Source organism: Lolium perenne, chromosome 4, assembly GCF_019359855.2.
Source record: "Lolium perenne isolate Kyuss_39 chromosome 4, Kyuss_2.0, whole genome shotgun sequence".
In the NCBI taxonomy this organism is placed as follows: domain Eukaryota; kingdom Viridiplantae; phylum Streptophyta; class Magnoliopsida; order Poales; family Poaceae; genus Lolium; species Lolium perenne.
In genome coordinates this window covers 125692032-125707804 of record NC_067247.2, presented here as the reverse complement: position 1 = coordinate 125707804, position 15773 = coordinate 125692032, and the positions used below count along the sequence as shown (strand labels likewise).

The following is a 15773-nucleotide window of genomic DNA, read 5'->3' as shown; positions in this document are numbered from 1 at the left end:
GTCATAGATTTTGCATGTTGATGAGCCTCTAACACACTTTCCTTCTCACTGAATTCAGAAACTAGTATAGCACTTTCCTACAATTAAAAAGGCTTCATCGTCTACCTACAATTAAAAAGGCTATCTCTGCACCTCGCAGAACACGCGCTACATCATCGCTGCACCCTGGAGGAAGCCTGTGCTGCCACCTCCCCGAGACCCCGAACACACGCGGCTCCAATGTCGTTTAAACACGACGCCTTCGTGTATAAATTCATCGAGACCTCTTAGCCGTGTAACCAACCCAAAATCGCAAATTTTCCCCAACAATTAGCACGTCACGAATCCCGGCCATGATCACCACTGACATCTGCGTCTCCATCGCCCACCAGACGCGTTTCGCCCTCCACCTCGCCTTGGCCATCTGCTCCCCAGCCAACGCCGACGGTGCAGCCGGCAACGCGGTCTTCTCCCCGCTCTCCCTCCCCGCCGCGCTCAGCCTCGTCGCCGCCGGCGCGGGCGGCGCCACCCGCCAGCAGCTCGTCGCCGCACTCGATCGGTGCCGAAGTGCCAGGCGGGGTGGACAGCCTCCACGCGCTCGCGGAGGGGCTCGTGCAGTTCGCTGTCGCCAATGCGTCGGGCGAGGGCGGTCCGCGCATAACGTTCGCTGACGGCGTCTTCGTCGACGCGTCGCTGCCGCTCAAGCCTTCCTTCAAAGAAATCGCCGTTGGGAAGTACAAAGCCGAGACCCACTCCGTCGACTTCCAAACTAAGGTGATGTGTCCGATTTGCTGTTTATTCGCCGATCTCTCCCGTCATCTGTTGAACGAGTGTGATTTGTTTTACAGCAGAGAATGTGGATTATTCTTATTATATATGGTGTTCCAAATCGTACAAGGTATATAATGATATGTTTTGTCTGTCATCTAGGCTGCTGAAGTTGCAGGTCAAGTGAACACATGGGTAGAGAAACTCACATCAGGTCTCATCAAAGAGATACTCCCCAAAGGATCTGTCGACAGTAGCACTAGGCTTGTGCTTGGTAACGCCCTTTATTTCAAAGGAGCCTGGGCAAGGGAGTTCGATGCTTCCGAGACAAAAGACGGCGAGTTCTACCTTCTTAACAGGAGCTCAGTACAAGCACCGTTCATATCTAGCACAAAGAAGCAGTATCTTTTGTCTTCTGACGGCTTGAAGGTGTTTAAGCTTCCTTACCGGCAAGGTGGGGACACGAGGCAGTTCTCCATGTACATTCTACTTCCAGAAGCACATGCCGGTCTCTGGAGCTTGGCCAAAAGGCTGAGCACCGAACAAGGGTTCATCGAGAACCATATCCCCCATAAGAAGGTTGAAGTTGGAAGGTTCAAGCTCCCGAAGTTCAAGATATCTTTCGGGCTTGAGGTGACCAATTTGCTCAAAGACTTGGGTCTTCAGCTGCCATTTAGCACAAAAGCAAATCTTTCCGAGATGGTGGATCTGACAGCCGACTTGGCTAGAAACCGTACATGGATCTAGTACAGGTTGCACGTTAAATAGACTCAAACAGGTACAGAGTTGTATATCGTATCCAATACACATTGACTGTATGGTATACGTGTAGTAACAGGAAAGGAAACCTATTACAATGTCTAACACCCTCCCTTAATCTAAACCGCTAGAAAGGTTTAGATTACGCTTAAATTCATCTAAATCCTTAACACCTAAGGTCTTTGTGAATCCATCTGCAACTTGATCTTTAGTGGAGATGAACCTGACATTGAGCCGTTTTGCAGCAACTCTTTCTCTAACAAAATAATAATCAATCTCAATGTGTTTTGTCCTGGCATGAAAAACTGGATTAGCAGAAAGATATGTAGCACCAAGATTGTCACACCAAAGACACGGTCGCTGTCGGAAAAATATTCCCAGCTCTTGAGCTAATGCTTCAACCCAAATCAATTCTGTTGTAGCATCAGCCATTGCCTTGTATTCAGCTTCAGTACTAGAGCGTGACACAGTAGCATGTTTTCTGGCACTCCAGGATATAAGATTAGGACCAAAGAACACAGCAAAACCACCAGTGGATCGTCTGTCATCAAGACATCCTGCCCAATCGGCATCTTAAAAACCACTAAGAAGTGTAGATGTGGATCTCTGAAAAGTAAGACCGATCTTGATCGTACCTTTAATATATCTGAGTATGCGTTTCACTGCTGACCAATGAGCGGTAGTAGGAGCATGTAGATACTGACACACTTTGTTCACTGAGAAAGACAAATCAGGCCAAGTTAATGTCAAATACTGCAACGCACCAACAACACTCCTATAATTTGTACTGTCTTCAGAACCAAGCGCATCCCCATCATATAAAGACAATTTTTCTGTAGTAGATAGTGGCGTTGGACATGTGGTACATTGTAACATTCCCACCTTATTTAATAGATCTGTGGCATACTTCTCCTGGGTCAAGACAATGCCATTGGAACACTTCTTTACCTCAATACCCAGAAAGTAATGCAACTCACCAAGATCCTTAAGTGCAAAGTGAACACTTAAATTATGAAGCAAAACTGAAGTTGCTTCATCAGAAGAGCTAGCAACAATAATATTATCAACATATACTAGCACAAACATGGTGATACCTGATCTCTTGTAAAAAAACAAGGATGTGTCAGCCTTGGATGCCTTAAACCCAAGCTTCTGCAATTTGGAACTGAGCCTAGAATACCATGCACGTGGTGCCTGTTTCAGACCATAAAGGGACTTGTCCAGTCTGCAAATGTGATGCGGAAAACGAGGGTCCTCAAACCCGGGAGGTTGCTTCATGTACACTTCCTCCTCCAGAACGCCATGAAGAAACGCGTTCTTAACATCAAGTTGCTTGAGACTCCACCCTTGAGACACAGAAATGGAGAGAACCAGTCTAATAGTAGCAGCCTTAACAACTGGACTAAATGTGTCTTCATAATCAATACCATACCTCTGTTTAAACCCCTTTGCGACAAGACGAGCTTTATACCTTTCAACTGTGCCATCTGACCGTTTTTTAATTCTATAGACCCACGTGCAATCAATCAAGTTCTTGTTCTTACTTGGAGGTACCAAATGCCATGTTTTGTTCTGCATAAGTGCTTCATATTCCTCATCCATCGCGCGTTTCCACTTCTCATCACCAAGTACCTCAGTTAATGTGTGAGGTTCCCCTGTAGATGTGAACAGGCCATAGCGAACGGTACCATCAGTATATTTTTTCGGCTGGCGAATACCTTTTTGTAGGCGTGTACGAGGTCGTAAAGGCGCTGGTGTAGTAGAGGACACTGGGACATTTGCCACGGGAGGAGATTCTGCAGAACTGTTGTCTGCAGAACTGGCACCAGCATCACCAGCCTCCAAATTCGCCTCGGGGTCAGAAGAAGAATCCTCAGCAATTTCCTCCGTGTACCGGTCACTGTCGTTTTCCTTGCTGGATGTATGGGCACGTGGCGACGCTGGAGAGGCCGCTCGTGAGCGCGTGTCACGCGGCGATGCTGGAGAAGCCGCCCGTGTGCGCCTGTCACCTGAATCAGGAGATTCCTCTGAGGCCCCAGCAGAAGACGGGTTCTCGCGCAATGGCGCTGCACGCCGCGCGGCTGGACGCGAGCTGGGCCCAGTTTGGTCGGCCACCACAAGCTTCAAGGTAGACGTGGTGCTTTGCAGGTGGTCCAGACCAGGTTCTGTCGATGAAGAAATTTCTGGCGCAGGCGAATCAGCCTCGGGGGATGTGTGAGAGCTGTTTTGCTCTATTTCCTCCGTTTCTTGATCATTTTGCCTCAAATTTTCACCGGTACCTGTAGAATCTTGAGAAGTAGTTGCTATAGTGTCATCATGAAGCTGCAAGTGATCAGTCACAGGGACAATATGCATATGGTTATCAACATGTATACCCTCATTATTAGATGATGTGGATGACAAAGAATCATGAAGCAAGAGAATTTCAGCTCGTAATTGTGCACCAGCATTTGGATGGAGAGACTGAAACGGGAAAATGTTTTCATCAAACACGACATCCCTAGATATATATATGCGACTAGTGGAGACATCGAGGCACTTAACACCTTTGTGTATTGGGCTGTACCCTAAGAAAACACATCTCTTGGAGCGGAAAGAAAGCTTGCGCTGATTGTAGGGTCTAAGATTAGGCCAACATGCACAACCAAAAATACGAAGAGCATCATAATTTGGCTTGACATTGAGGAGTTTTTCAGCTAGGGACATAAGATTGAGAACTTTTGTAGGGAGTAGATTAATGAGAAAGGTAGCAGTGAGGAATGCTTCATCCCAAAATTTTAGAGGCATGTGGGCATTAACAAGAAGAGCAAGACCAACCTCTACAATATGTCTATGCTTACGCTCAGCTGAGCCATTCTGTTGATGTGCATGTGGGCATGATACATGATGGGTAATGCCCACCTTTTGGAAGAAACTGTGAAGTTTTTCATATTCACCTCCCCAATCGGTTTGCATGGTAACAATTTTGCGCCCAAATTTTCGTTCAACAAGTTGTTGGAAGTTAAGAAAAACCTGGTACACATCACACCTTTTCTTAAGTAAATAGACCCAAGTAAACTTGCTATAGTCATCAATAAAGCTTACATAGTATTGGTGTTTGCCAACAGAGGCTGGGGCTGGTCCCCATACATCAGAAAAGACCTGTTCCAAAGGAACAGTAGAAACACTAGTGGAGATAGGATATGGTAGCTGATGACTCTTTGCTTGTTGGCACGGGTCACACACATATGGATTTATTTCAGGAGTGTATGACAAATTATTCTTCCTAAGAACTTGTTGAACAATAAATGAAGATGGATGCCCTAGACGACGATGCCAAGTGGATGAAGACGGCTTGATGGTGATGAATGCATGCTTGTGGGAGTCGGCGGCAATTGGCACAAGAGGATACAAGCCGCCATGACAGGGACCCCTAAACAGAATTTTCCTGGTTGCCTGGTCCTTGATCAAAAAGAAGAAAGGGTAAAATTCAACAAATGCATTATTGTCTAGGGCAATTCTATGAGTGGATAGTAGATTTTTGCTGGCGCTAGGAACATGCAAAATATTTCGCAAGTGTAAGGAACTATGAGGGGTATGCAGTGTTGATTGACCAATATGCTGTATTGCCATACCTGTGCCACTGGCATTGTGAACTTGATCGCGACCCCTGTAGTCATCACGAACATGTAGCTTGTTCAGCTGCCCAGTAATGTGATCTGTAGCTCCAGTGTCCATATACCAATTTGTATCAACTCCATAGGCGCTCTTGTCATTGCGAGGGCGATCCTCATCATCATCATCATGGTCACGATCAGCATACCGCCACCAGCATTCATTTGCAGGATGACCATATTTTTTGCAAATCTGACAGGTGGTGTCGACAAAGCGAGTAGGGGTTCGTCCGCGACCTCGCCCACCTTTAGGAGCACCACGGTCATCATCACGCCTGTAGCGCCCAGGCCCATCATGGCGCTGCATGTCCCGATCATCGCGGCGATATCCCCGATCATCACGGCGATCCCGATATTGTCTGTCATCTCGGCGATCATCACGGCGGTTGTAGCCACCACCATCCCTGCGGTAGTCATCTCTACGATAGCGGTCATCACGGTCATCACGACGATACTGCCGATCATCCCTGTCATCAAAGCGTGAAAGCTCCCTGGCTCTGTCATCACGTCTGGGGTAAGGTGCACCATCACGGGCAGCTGCATTGGCAGAAGTCTGAAAAACTGAAGTTTGCGATGCTGCTTCCTGAGCGAGCATCTCTTGTCTGTCATCGTATGCCTGCAGCTGGGAGCATGTATCAACGCAGGTTGTAGCAGGGACTGCATTAATCGAGGACACCAAGGATGTGTAGCGCTGATCAAGACCACCCAGGATGTACCCTTTCAACTCGTCATCATCTACTGTCTTCCCCGCAGCTGCTAAGTGCTAACTCTGACGCAAAAGACTGCATCTTCCCAATATATTCCCGTGCTGTCATGTCAAGCTTCTTGGTGTTGATCAACGCACCGCGCAAAAAATTGACACGGGCGCGAGATTGTGAGGCAAAGAGAGCTTCGATCTTGGTCCAAACCTGATGTGCGTGCTCCAGCCCGATGATCTGGGCGAGCAAATCTGGATCCAACGACTTTACCAAATAGCTCATTACAGTCTGATCTTGAGCGAGCCAGACTGCGTGTGCCGGATTCGGCACAGTTATCTTCTTCTTGTTCTCATCCTCTATCTCCATGGATTCTGGCGGAGCGCGGTTGGTGCCGTTCAACAGCCCCATAACCTGCGCGCCGCGAAGTGCCGGAAGAATCTGCGTCTTCCAGAACAGGTGGTTTTCTCGGGACAACTTCTCCGTTGGGGGCGATCCAAGCGCAGCCGTGAGACTGGCCGCAGCCGAGGAAGCCGAGACGAACGAGGAAGATGCCATCTAGGTTTTCTGGTTGTTGGGTGTTTTGTGTGTTGTTTGTTTCGGAGAGAGGCTTCACGGCAGCGGGAGGCGACCGGGGTTGTTTTCTGGTTGTTTTTGTGTTGGCTGTTTTTGGTTTTGGGGTCCTGCACCGGCGATCACCGGCGGGAGGTGGAGGCGCTCAGATGCGATCACGATGTGGGAGAAGGAGGCTCTGATAACATAACCTATATGTCTCGTCTGTTAACCAGAAGTTGTTCATCGAAGTAAATGAAGAAGGAACTGAGGCTGCCGCGGCGACTAGTATTGCGGTTGCCACCTTCTCAATACCCAGACGATGGATTTTGTCACGGACCACCCTTTCCTTTTCATGATTCGAGAAGACTTATCCGGCGTGGTGCTGTTTGTTGGTCATGTGGTCAATCCTCTACTTGTTCCATAGTGTGTATGCTTGGAATCGCAAACAAAGTATTTAACCATGCGACCGTATGAATCACAAGCAAAGAAATAATGGAGTAATAATATTTTGTGTTTTCAAACCATGACTTCCTTTAGTTATAGTATCTGTTTTCGTGTTGTAGCGTGCTGTATGTACTATGTACACAATCGGTTCTACGTATATAGTATGTTTCTTTTCATGCGATGAAGCTTTCTTGAAATACATTTATATAAGACAAACACATTGGTATTGACACGATTATTGCAGCCGGTTCTAGGGTCCCCGGTATAAATCCCCGGAACGGTTTCTGCCATATTTATCCTTCCCACCTGTCTTCTTCATCTAAGTTGTAGCCCAATGATTACTTTAGGTGAAGTAAAGTACATTCGGCTTCGTTTATTACCAGCATAGAAGCACGAAATTTGACCATATATTCAGAGCATACTACGCGTAAATTATGGCTAAGGTATCCTACACCCACAAAAACAGGGATAGCAACTCATGGGGGAACATGGTAATCATCCGAGGCGAAACAAATACAACAAAATAAAAAAGTTAAGATTCACCAACAAACAAAACACGGTATCCATTACAAGCATGCAAACAACACCAATAAGCTATGCAGGGTTCCAATCTACACAAATTGTGAGCGGGATGAGGTCAATCACATATATGGAGTCGGTGTTGTTGGTGGAGTTGACGACCAATATGCCAAGTTTCAGTCTTTTTAACCTCTTTTACATATTATTTTAATTTATCCAAGTTGAGATGCAAATAAGCATCACAATTTTCCACTGACAAACATTAATTTTTTTCATATTCTTCTTAATGTTCTCTACATTCGTACATGTGAAATTAAATATATTTTTACAAACTTTGGGAACTTTAGTATACAAATAGGTAGTTTAGATTAGATAACTTGAATAAGTGCACATAGATTCATTGAAACAATACAAAATAATAAAAAACTGTGATTTAAAAATACTATGCAAACTTTCAAATGTTGTATAGTGTATGTAGGAAGATATAGGTATAATTAACATAATAACTAATATTTTCCTTAAAAATCCCTATTTTGGACACAAAAATAGAAAATAAAATTCTTCAATAACAAGTGGCAATGTTAATTAATTTTAGTCTTTACAATATCAGTATTAAAGCATGGACGAAATTTTAACTCACAATGATGAACATTGATGTTCTATGTACACAAATTTGGTCTTTGTTATTGAATTCCACAAAATTTTCTACCTGATGAGCTATTTAGTGAAGCATGTATTTTCAACTTTTAGTTTTGTAGTGGATGTAAGATAATCTGGTTGTAATTAAAATTTATTTGCTATTTCCTTAAAAAATGTTTTTTATTCATTCAAAATAAAAATATTAGGTAGTCTTGTCAATTCACATTAATACTTATAGTGTTAATCAAAAGGTGGTATAGAACAACTTTTAAGTCATAATAATGTCGATAGATATTTATGTTATATGGACACAACCTTGGTATTTATGGTTGATTTCCATCAAAATTCATAGTTCACGAGGCATTTTGGTTCCTATGGTTCTATAGGTGAAAGAGCAAAGTCTAAACCCCGGGTTTTGTGTGTTTGATGAAAATACTCGAATAATCTCACCGTGTGCTTTGAGTATCTTTGTTAGATTTGTAAGTGCACGGTGACCTCGCTGGACACGTCAAGATCGGAGGACTGAAGCGTAGCTTATAGGTTTTCTGGTTTTGTGTGTGTATCGCGACGTGACATGGTTGGAGAGAAATAGAGGAGAAAAACAGTTTTTGTCAGACCGGTACTACCGGTACTGTTGGAGATATGCCCAAGAGGCAATAATAAAAGTGGTTATTATATATCTTTGTGTTTATGATAAATGTTTATATACCATGCTATAATTGTATTAACCGAAACATTGATACATGTGTGTTATGTAAACAACAATGAGTCCCTAGTATGCCTCCTAACTAGCTTGTTGATTAATAGATGATTAGTTTCATAATCATGAACATTGGATGTTATTAATAACAAGATTATATCATTATATGAATGATGTAATGGACACACCCAATTAAGCGTAGCATAAGATCACATCATTAAGTAATTTGCTATAAGCTTTCGATACATAGTTACCTAGTCCTTTCGACCACGAGATCATGTAAATCACTTATACCGGAAAGGTACTTTGATTACATCAAACGCCACTGCGTAAATGGGTGGTTATAAAGGTGGGATTAAGTATCCGGAAAGTATGAGTTGAGGCATATGTATCAACAGTGGGATTTGTCCATCCCGATGACGGATAGATATACTCTGGGCCCTCTCGGTGGAATGTCGTCTAAATGTCTTGCAAGCATATGAATGGTTCATAAGAGACCACATACCACAGTACGAGTAAAGAGTACTTGTCAGGAGACGAGGTTGAGCAAGGTATAGAGAGATACCGATGATCAAACCTCGGACAAGTAAAATATCGCGTGACAAAGGGAATTGGTATCGTATGTGAATGGTTCATACGATCATTAAGTCATCGTTGAATATGTGGGAGCCATTATGGATCTCCAGATCCCGCTATTGGTTATTGGTCGGAGAGAGTTCTCACCCATGTCCACATAGTTCGCGAACCGTAGGGTGACACACTTAAGGTTTGATGTTGTAATAGTAGAACTTGAATATGGAATGGAGTTTGAAGTATTGTTCGAAGTCTCGGATGGGATCCCGGACATCACGAGGAGTTCCGGAATGGTCCGGAGAATAAGATTCATATATAGGAAGTCATTTTATAAGTTTTAAAATGATCCGGTGAATTTATGGAAGGTTCTAGAAGGTTCTAGAAAAGTCCGGAAGAATTCACTTTGGAAGGTGGAGTCCCGGTGGGATTCCACCACCCATGGCCGGCCAACCCTAGAGGGGGGAGTCCAAGGTGGACTCCACCAAGGGGCCCGACCACCCCCCCCCCCCCCCTCATGGAAGGGTGGGAATCCCACTTGAGGTGGGAGTCCCACCTTGGGTAGGTTTCCCTACAACATGGAAGGTTTTGGGTTGGGGTCTTATTCGAAGACTTGTAGTCCAACACTTTGGGTTTGAAAGAACATCTCTCACATTATGTTTTGTGTGTTTGATGTCAATATATGTGATACACTAATGTTTGTTTAAGTGGTACAGGGATTACATAGATTCATATTTATGTGTGTTGGATTTGGTCGGTCTGTCAAAAGTTAACAGCAAAAAGATGGCCAGGCCAGATAATCTGGGCCGGATATTGTTGAAATATCCGGCCCCCAGATTTCGGCTAAGTCAGATGAGGAAAAGCAGCGCAGTATAGGGGGCGGATTTTTGCCCGGATATTGTCCCGGTATTGTACCAGGGCCGGAATATCGGGCCGGATATTTTAGGAATATCCGGCCCCCTCGAATTTGGCTAAGGACTGGAAGAAAAACAAGTCTGGCATAGGGCCGGATATTTGGCCGGATAAAATCACAGTTTTGTCCCGAAGGCCGGATTATCCGGGGGGGGCGGATTATCTGGCCCTTACTTAGGCCGGAATATCCGGCCCCCCGGAAGCTGCAACGGCTCAATTTTGAGGGGGGGTATAAATACCCCCCTTCTTCTACCTTGGTTGCTTGCTCAATCATTACTCAAGAAATCTGCCAAGCCACCTCCATTAGAGCCACCTCAAGAAACTCAAGATTTGCAAGATCTCCTTCCTCCCCCAACCAAAGCTCTTGATCTTTGGAGATTTGAAGGAGAAGACACCGATCTACATCCTCACCGAAGCGTTCTTCATTTCCCCCTCTCTTGTTTGAGGGATCTCATGCTAGTGTTCCTATTTGGTTCCCTAGTTGATTTGTGTTGATGTATTGTTGTTGATTGTTGTGTTGTAACAGATTTGGGAGCCTCCAATTTGGTTGTGGATGTGTGCCCCAAGAACCTTGTAAAGGCCCGGTTTCCGCCTCGAGGAAATCCCTTAGTGGAAGTGGGCTAGGCCTTCGTGGCGTTGCTCACCGGAGATCTGAGTGAAGCCTTCATGGCTGTTGGTTTGGCTTTCGTAGCAACCACACTCCTCCAAACGTAGACGTACCTTCTTGCAAAGGAAGGGAACTACGGGAATCATCTCCGTGTCATCGCGTGCTCCACTCTCGGTTACCTCTATCCTATTCTATCTCTATATTGCTTAGATATATCTTGCTTAGTTGTTTGCCTTGTCACATAGGTAAATTCACTTAGTTGCATATCTAGAGAATTTACCTTTTGTGTCAAGCCTAAATTGAAAAAGAACTAAAAATTGGTTAGCACCTATTCACCCCCCCCCCTCTAGGTGCGGCATACGATCCTTTCAATTGGTATCAGAGCCTCGGCTCTTATTTCGGGCTTAACCGCCTAAGAGTATGCCGGACGATGGACCATCGGAAGGGGAGACTAGGCCAGTCACCATGGAGGATATCAACTCGTTGAAATCATCCATGGATGCTCAAATGGAAAGCATGAGAAAAATGATTTCCGAGCTTTTGGCTCCTCCCCGTCCCGTGGCTCCCACCATAGAGGTTAATATCACGGATGCGGTTGTAGAGGGTGATACTTCGGTATTACCCTCCGCTACCACACCCATGGATGGTGATAACTCAAACACTGACAAACCCCCCATTGCATCTCCCAAGGGAACTAGTGGAAGTGAGAGCTACAATCGAGTACCTCCACCTTTCCAATCACCCGATATACCGGTTCCCCATCCTCATATAAACATCCGGGGCGACCCACCTAAGTTTTCCGTTAATGATTACGATACTTGGCAATTTGAGTTTAGCTCTCATGTTCGCAGTGCCTCCAATGAACTTTGGAGAATCATCGAGGAAGGCTTCAATCCTTACAACCCCAAGAAGTTGACTAGAAGAGAAGCGGTTGATAGTCAACTCAACAACACCGCCTTGCACATGATTCAAACCACCGTGGGGACAAAGGAGTTGACTCGTGTTCGGCATTTCACCACCGCCAAGGATGCTTGGGATGCTTTGGCCGCGAGTTGCATTGGAAGCGATAGCACAAGAAGGAACAAGTATAATGCTCTTCGGAATAAAGCCGAAGGATTCATGAGGCTTCCGGATGAAGATCATGAAGACATGTATGGAAGACTTCTCACCGTTGCCGACGCCTTCCGGATTGTTGGTGCCTCTCACATTAATGACTCTTGGATCAAGGAGAAGTACATTGAGTGCATGATGCCGTTCGAGCCTATTGATGTCAAGACTCTTGTCGGAAGAGAATGCTATGCCTCTCTCACCTCCCAACAAGCCGTGCACGAGATGCAAGCTCTCAAGGTCCTTGAGCAAAACTCTCATGATTCCCGCAATCGTGCCATTGGGATGACAAAAGGGTCCAACCTTGCCTTGGTGGTCAACCCCGTGCAAGAAGTGATTCCTCAAGAATCTTATAGGGCATCTTGGAGCATGACCTATCCGGAAGACTTGGAACACCACTACCATGACCACATGGCATTCCATGCAAACACCTTTTGGATTGATCCTTCCAAGGCCAAGGAGGACAACATCAAGAGAAACAACTCAAGGGGTCCCTCAAGCTCGGGCCCAAGAACAAGATCTTGCTACAATTGCAATGACAAGCGCCATTTCATTGCCGAATGTCCCTATGAGAATAGGGAGACTCATGGTGGAAGGCTCATCCCCAAGGACAAGAGCAAAGACTCAAAGGGCAAATATTCAAAGCCCCTCAACAAGAAATTCTACAACAAGAACAAGAAGGGCAAGAGGCCCTCAAGGATTGTGCTAGTGGCTAATGAAGAATACTCTTCCGATGAGATTGCAAGTGCTAGTGATGATGATGAAGAGGAAAGCTCAAGAGAAGTGGCCGCCATTGTCACCACCAACATTCCCTCTTCCTCTCTCTTTGATTCACCCAATGAGAACCCTCAACGCAAGAATGCACATTGCTTCATGGCAAGGTCCACCTTGGACACATCAATTGTGCTATCAACTCAAGAAGAGTACACCTCCGGAGATGAAGATGTTGATGATGAAGAAGATGCAACCTCAAATGGATTGGTTGCCCTTGCCTCCCTCGCTACTAACTCTTCATCAACAAGCGAATCTCCCAATGAGGTCATTCATGTGGAGGAAGAAAGTTGCCTCATGGCTAAATCTTCCGAGGTATCATCTCCTAACCCCTCTATGCCTAACATTGCTAATGATCTAGGGGTTGACCCCGCTAGTCTAAAAGTGAAACAAGAGATGCTAGAGTTTGATGAGTTCATTAGTAGCCTACAAGGTAACACTAAGAAGCATGTTTCAAGTCTCATGGTTCGTATGGCTCAACTAAATGCTACTCTTGAGAAAAAGTGCCAAATAGAGAGAGAAGACTCTCTAGAAATACATGCTCTTAAAAATGCTCTTGAGGAATGTCAAGAAACCATAGCATCTCTTGAAGAGAAGCTAGAAAGTCTTTAAGAACCTCAAGAGAAACTTAACAAGCTCACTAAAGCTAGAGATCTTGCTAGAGCTAAGACTAAAGTACTTATAAAGGAAAATGCCAAATTTGGTGTTGATCATGAGAAACTTGTGAAGGATCTAGATGAACTAGACAAGGCTCACAAAGCCTTGAAGAGTGAATACTCTCTCCTCTCCGAGTCTTATGAGCAACTTCAAATTAGGCTTGCTTCATATGACATACCTAGTACCTCTACTCCTTCATGTGATCATGCAAATATAATTGAGGAAAATGCTAGGTTGAAAGATGAACTTGCTAGGACCTCCTCTCCCCAAAGTAAACTTTCCTTGGATGATCTTTTGAGTAAGCAAAGGTCAAACAATGGGAAGGAGGGACTTGGTTTTAATACCAAGGCTAAAAAGGCAAACAAGAAAAAGACCAAGCCCGCACATGAGAAAGCTAATGGTGAACCCCGAAAGGGCAACACCATTAATGATGATTGTGCGGGAATAGATAACCCTCACTATGTTCTCTTTAAAGATTATTATGGTGATGTTTATGCTAAATATGTTGGACCATATGATGGTTATGTTGCTTGGTCTATTTGGGTTCCAAAGACCCTTGTTGCTAACAAAAGAGGACCCATTGAAAAATGGGTACCTAAATCCAAGAATTGATCTCATGTAGGACTATGCACGGAGGTTCAAAATGGGTACTTGATAGTGGATGTACAAGTCATATGACCGGCGGCAAGAACCTCGTCAAGGAGTTGAGGCCCAACATAAATAATATCACCGTCTCCTTTGGCGTTAATTCTACATCCGAGGTATTGGGTTTTGGCAAGGTTGTGGTTGCACACAACATTACTCTTGTGGATGTCATGCTTGTCAAAACCCTTGGTTACAATTTTCTTTCCGTTTCCGCCCTTGGCAAGATGGGTTTCGCCGTCTTTATTGATAAAGATATTGTGGTCCTCTTGTGGAGCAAGACTCTAAAAGTCGCATTCGTTGGGTATCGCGAACACAACTTGTATGTGTTGGACTTTTCGGGGACCACCACGACAAGTGCGATGTGCCTATTCGGAAAGGCGGACGTGGGTTGGTTGTGGCATCGCCGCCTAGCCCATGTCAACATGAGAACTTTACAAAGTCTTCACAAGGGGAACCATATTGTGGGACTAATGGAAAATGTGTCTTTTGCCAAAGATCGTGTTTGTAGGGCTTGTGTTGAAGGCAAAATGCATGACTCTCCGCATCCAAGCAAGACCATCATCTCTTCCAAGAGGATCTTGGAGCTCCTTCATGTGGATCTCTTTGGTCCCGTTACTCATGCAAGTCTTGGTGCGAAGAAACATTGCTTGGTGATTGTCGATGACTACTCAAGATACACTTGGGTCTACTTTCTCAAGACGAAAGATGAGACTCAACAAATATTCATTGACTTTGCTACCGAGGTGCAACGCCAACACAACCTCCTCATTATGGCAATAAGAAGTGACAACGACTCCGAGTTCAAGAACTACACACTCAATGATTTTCTTAGTGATGAGGGGATTCATCATCAATATTCCGCTGCTTACACCCCTCAACAAAATGGTGTTGCGGAGAGGAAGAACCGGACTCTTATGGATATGGCAAGGTCTATGATGGCGGAGTATAAATCCCGCTATAACTTTTGGGCCGAAGCCATCTCCACCGCTTGTCACTCCTCCAACCGGCTCTATCTCCGCAAGGGCTTGAACAAGACTCCATATGAAATACTCACCGGGAACAAGCCTAATATCTCATACTTCAAGGTGTTTGGGTGTAAGTGTTTCTACAAAATCAAAGGAGTTCGTTTATCTAAATTCGCTCCTAAAGCTTTGGAGGGTATATTTGTTGGTTACGGTGCCGAGTCTCACACTTATAGAATCTTTGATATAGCCTCCGGGATTATCATTGAATCTTGTAGTGTGAGGTTCGAAGAAAATGATGGCTCCCAAGTGGGGCAAGTTGATGTTTGTGAAGGTGATGAAATACCTCAAGATGCCATAGTAAGAATGGGTGTGGGATTTTTCCGCCCCATTGAGGGACACGGTGTGGCGTCTCGGGAAGGACTATGCTCTACCACGGTGGAGCCCTCATCTTCTCAACATCAACAAACCCCATCAAGTGAAGCAAATGATGCACCAACCCAAGAACAAGAACAAAACCCTCCCTCTAGTGTGCAAGATCAAGGACAAGATCAAGGGCATGATCAAGGACAAGATCAAGGACAAGATCAAGGTCAAGATCAACCAAGAATTCATGATGGTTCCGACGAGTATCCATTTGATATTTGCTCCGCACCAAATGATGTCCAAGATCAAGCACATGATGTTGAGCACTCACAAGAAATTGTAGTTGCTCAAGTTGAAGGTCAAGATGGGGACCCAAATGATCAAGTTGATCAAGTGACACCTCCAAGGCCAAGAAGAACCAAGGAGGAGATCGAGGCCCGTCGTCTAGCAAGAAGAGAAAGGCAA

At 44.9% G+C, this 15773-nt stretch overlaps 1 pseudogene; it reads left to right on the top strand.

Annotated features, from left to right (window-relative positions):
• Positions 1–304: 304 nt before the first annotated feature.
• On the top strand, positions 305–6833 carry LOC127348608 (serpin-ZXA-like; annotated as a pseudogene).
• Positions 6834–15773: the final 8940 nt, after the last annotated feature.